The following is a 4860-nucleotide window of genomic DNA, read 5'->3' as shown; positions in this document are numbered from 1 at the left end:
ACCCATGGCCTGGTGGGTAGAAAAAGGGAAACTATGGTATTTGGTCTTGGGATCTGACTTTTGGCAGATCTGACAGGAGGCATTGATAACCTTTAGGAACTTTATATCCTCAGGGGTTGGAGGTACGCCTTAGCAAAATGAAGTAGAGCTTTGTTATTAGGGTGAAAGAGCTGATGTAGGTAGCACAGGATCTGTTGGGTATCTGGGGGTGTCTGTGAGAATGTGGGCTGTACTGTAAGGACTTCCTGGGGTGATTGAGGTAGTCTGGGCTTTGGAATGCTGCTGATTTAGCTGCTCGGTCAGCCCAATTATTTCCCTTGGAAATAATGGAACTGTCAGTCTGATGAGACCAACAATGAATAATTCCTAAAGCATTGGGGATATGGGAGGTTTTTTACAGGTCCGTAATGTAACCTGAGTTAGTTATGGATCTTCCTTTTGTTGTAAGAAGCCCACGCTCCTTCCAGATAGCCACGTGAGAGGAGGATATGAAAGGCATATTTAGAATCTGTGTAAACATTTAAAGATTGTCCCTTTGGAAAAAACAAGAGGCTGAGGCTTGTGGTAGCCAGGAGCCAGTTCTTGCCTGAGCTTGGGGAAGGAAGTGTCCGTGTCAGTCTCAGAGGGACGTGCTCACGCCAGGTAGACGCCAGGCCATCATCAGCGATGGGCAAGGGAGACCCCATCAAGCCGCGGGGCAAGATGTCCTCATATGCCTTCTTCAGCAATCGTGCCGCGAGGAGCACAAGAGGAAGCACCCCGACTCATCGGTCAACTTCGCTGAGTTCTCCAAGAAGTGCTCCGAGAGACGGAAGACCATGTCTGCTAAGAAAAAGTCTAAGTTCGAAGATTTGGCCAAGAGCCACAAAGCTCGGTATGACAGGGAGATGAAGAATTACGTTCCTCCCAAAGGTAATAAGAAAGGAGAGAAAAAGGATCCTAATGCTTCAAAAAGACCTTCTTCCTGTTTTGCTCTGAACATTGCCCAAAGATCAAAAGTGAACACCCAGGTCTGTCTATTGGAGATACTACAAAAAAATTGGGTGCAATGTGTTCTAAACAGTCTGCCAAAGATAAACAACACTATGAGCAGAAGGCAGCTAAACTAAAGGAGAAATATGAAAAGGATATTGCTGCATACTGTGCCAAGGGCAAAAGCAAAGTAAGAAAGAAGGGTCCTGGTTGGCCAACAGGCTCAAAGAAGAAGAATGAACCAGAAGATGAGGAAGAGGAGGAGGAGTAGGAGGAAGAAGTTGAAGATGATGAGGAAGAATATGAGGATGAAGAATAAATGGCTGTCCTAAAATGTGTGGAGTGTATGTGTTCAGGCGACTTATTTTGCTAAGATTGTGAAATTCAAGTGGAGCTCATCATAAGCTTCAGTATAAAAACTGTACAGATTTTTTTGTATAGATGACGAGATTCTTTGTAGAGAAAATACTTTTTAAAAAAAGGAGTTTGTAGCTTTTGGGGGGCTACAACATACAGTTAAATTTAAATCTTTTGATGTTGAATGTTCCTAAATATTTAATGGTTTCTTTAATTTCTTATGGTAGCACAGCAAACATACATAGGAATTTGTATTACCAGTAATTTTTTTTAGGATGTTGCATTTTCTCTTGTTATTTTTTTAAAAAATTTGTAATAAAATAATGTATATTAAAAAAAGATTGTCCCTTTGCTAACTGAAAGACATGGGTGAGAGCTATCAGCTCAGTCTGTTGATCAGTGGTATTATCAGGGAGCACTCGTGCCTCCACTATCTCAGTATCTGATACTATGGCATAGCCTGTTCTACGGGTCCCATCACATAAAAAGGAGCTACCATCTGTGTACCAGGTAAAAGTAGCCTGGGACAGTTTGTCCTCCTGTATACGTGAGGGGTGGGGCAGTAGATCATCTAGGATCTCAATGCATGAATGAGATGGAGAATCATTAACATTAGGTTGAGGTAGGAGCTTTGAGATATTAAGGGGTGGGCAACATTAGAATGTGAGTGTGGCATCTTCTATCAGTGCCATCTGGAGGGAAAGAACTCAGGAATGGGGTAGGGTTTGTAAACCTTTGTAAGTTAAGAGATGGGACAGATTACGGTGGGAGAAGACAGTGGTGTGTGACCCAAATGTTAGTTTCTTTGACTCATGAATAAGAAGCTCAGCAGTCGCCAAGGCACATATGTAGGGTGCCCAGCCCCAAGTGTTGAAGTCCATCTTCTTTGACAGGTATGCTACAGGTGCAAAAGAAGGTCCCAGTTGTTGTCCTAGGACCCCAAGGGCATATCCCTCCTTCTCTGCTTCATAAAGAAAAAAGGGTGAGTCAAATCTGGAAGATGAAGAGCTCTAGACTGGATGAGGACCTGCTGGAGTCTCTGGAAGGGTTTGATAACAGGATGGAGAAGGGGCTCATGCAGAGAGTCGAGAGCTGCTTCATATAGTGGGCAGGCGAGGAGAGAAAAAGAGGGACTCTAGGAACGCTGGAAGGCAGCCACTCGTAAGAATGATAAAACTTCTTTGGTGGAAGAAACTGCAAGAGATTGAATTAGTTTTTTTCTGTCTAGAGTGATAGCCTTTTGGGTTGGGGTTTACTTAATTCCAAATAAACGACCTGAGTGGTAGACAGCTGAGCCTTAGAGGGTGAGACTCTATAGCCCCTTTTGGACAGAAAATTTAAAAGGACGGAGGTATTCATCTTGCTGATCTCCAGTGATGGGCTGCAAAGTAAAATGTCATCCATATATTGTATGAGTTTAGATTTAGGGAGAGACACTGAGAGCAGGTCAGAGGCCAAAGCCTGACCAAACAGGTGTGGGCTGTCCCGGAATCTCTGGGGAAAGACAATCCAGGTGAGAGGTGTGGAAAAATTAGTGTCAGGATCAGTTAATGTGAAGGCGAAGATGTTTTGAGATTGAGGGCTGAGAGGAATAGAGAAAAAGCACCCTAGAGGTCTAGAACTGAGAAGTGGGAGGTTCCTGGAGGAATATTGGATAGAAGGGTGAGAGGATTAGGAACGACCGGATAAAAAGGGACCACTGCAGAATTAATGAGTCAGAGGTCTTGAACCAGAAGATAAGTTCCACTAGATTTTTTAACAGCAAGCACAGGGCATTAAAAGGAGAAGAGGTGGGGCAAAGCAGCTTTTTCCTTACAAGGTCAGAAATGATAGGTTTAAGTCACTTAAGGCTCTGGAAAGAGAGGGTACTGAGCTTGGGTAATATATTTCGTGGGATCCTGCAATTGAATAACAAAGGAGGAATGGTGGTTAGCGACAGAGGTGTCCCAGACCTGGGGGTCTACCAGGGAGGTTGGTAGAGGAAAAGACACATTAGTGTCAGAAGGTTGGGGAGCTAGGAGAAGGAGGAGCGGGGTCACTGGCCAGTCTGGCATAAGGAGAATGGGAGGAGCAAAAGAAATGGAGGCTCGTACCTTTGATAAAATATCCCTTCCTATGAGAGGCACCAGACAGGTTGGCATAACTAAAAATGAATGAGTGAGATAAATGCCTCTAAGTACACAATTGAGTGCTGGAGTCTGTTGAGGTAAATAAGTCGGCCCCCTACCCAACAATAGGGGAGCTAGAAGGAGAGGTAGGCCCCCAAAATTCCCTCAGAACCGAGTACGTTGCTCTGGTATCCATGAGGAAGGAAACAAGCTGTCCTGATACTGTAATAAATACCTGTGGCTCCTGATTACAGATGACAGTGGCTATCGGATTACCAGAACCCGGGCACCTTCGGTCATCCAGGGCCAAGCCCAATAGGTCAACTTGGGAAATCTCCAGGTCTGATGCCTCCATGCGACTATGCACACAAGGACAATCTACTGACCAGTGACACCTTGGACAAGGTCTCCTAGGACAAAGATGAGGATTAGGGCATCCTCGATCCCATTGACCCATTTGACCACATTTGAAACACAGACCTGTTGGTTCGCGTGCCCTGGGAGGTGGGGGAGCAGCACGAATGGCACAATTTGGGCGGTCTGTCACCTTGGCCGGTCAGGCGTCTATGGCTACCACATGGCAGTGATTGCGGGCTTTGTCATTTCTCAAATGGTACACCTTAAAAGCCACCTCTAGGACTTCCACTTGCGGTGTTAAGGGTCCTTTCTCCAAATGCCTAAACTTGGCTCTAATGTCTGAATAACACTGATTAAAGAAATGGGTCATTAATAACTGCCTACTTTCTGTGGTTTCTGTGTCATGATTAGTGTACTGTAACAGAGCCTTTGTAAGGTGTTCCAAAAATGTGGAGGGATTTTCCTTCATATCCTGAATAATTTCTGAAAGTTTAACATAATTTAGTGGCTTGAGGGCAGCATTATGGATGCCTGCTAGGAGATAAGTCAAAAATCGGTCTCTGGCCAAAATCCCACCTGGACTGTTGTAATCCCAGTGTGGTTCTCTGCCCCAGGAGGGTGGGAGGCAAGAGTCTGGTGAACCTCATCTCCATGTTGTCTGCCCTGCTCCCAAACTCGCCTGCGCTCCTCAGGAAGTAGGTTATTAGATAAAATCATAAAAATGTCATGGAAAGTGAGATTATAAGATTAAGATATTGGAATTGTTTTACAAAGATGGATATGTGTGGAGGTCTGTAAGTAAGGCATTAAAGCATGAGGCTATAGGGCATCTAAAAGGCATCCCAGCGGGGAGGCCAGATTGAAAGGCTTAGAAGGCTTTCTCCCCATGGTTAAGGCCGTGGAAAAAAAAAACCACATCAACAGCAACACCTCAATGCCTACAATGAGAACAGCTCTCCATTTAGGCAAGATGCAGATCGGTGCGAACACTCAAGACAAGTGGGCGAGTGTCCCCAGTCCATGAGTGGAGTGCTATGGCCCAGCTGTATCTGGTCATGTGATGCAG

The 4860-nt window shown here is 44.9% G+C and overlaps 1 pseudogene; it reads left to right on the top strand.

Moving 5' to 3' along the window:
* The first annotated feature begins 666 nt into the window (after positions 1–666).
* Positions 667–1384, top strand: LOC125406684 (high mobility group protein B2 pseudogene; annotated as a pseudogene).
* The last annotated feature ends 3476 nt before the right edge of the window (positions 1385–4860 follow it).

The sequence above is a fragment of the Myodes glareolus genome, chromosome 5, assembly GCF_982192425.1.
Source record: "Myodes glareolus chromosome 5, mMyoGla1.1, whole genome shotgun sequence".
Taxonomy (NCBI): Eukaryota; Metazoa; Chordata; class Mammalia; order Rodentia; family Cricetidae; genus Myodes; species Myodes glareolus.
Note: the sequence above shows the minus strand (reverse complement) of the source record. Positions and strands in the feature narration are given on the sequence as shown.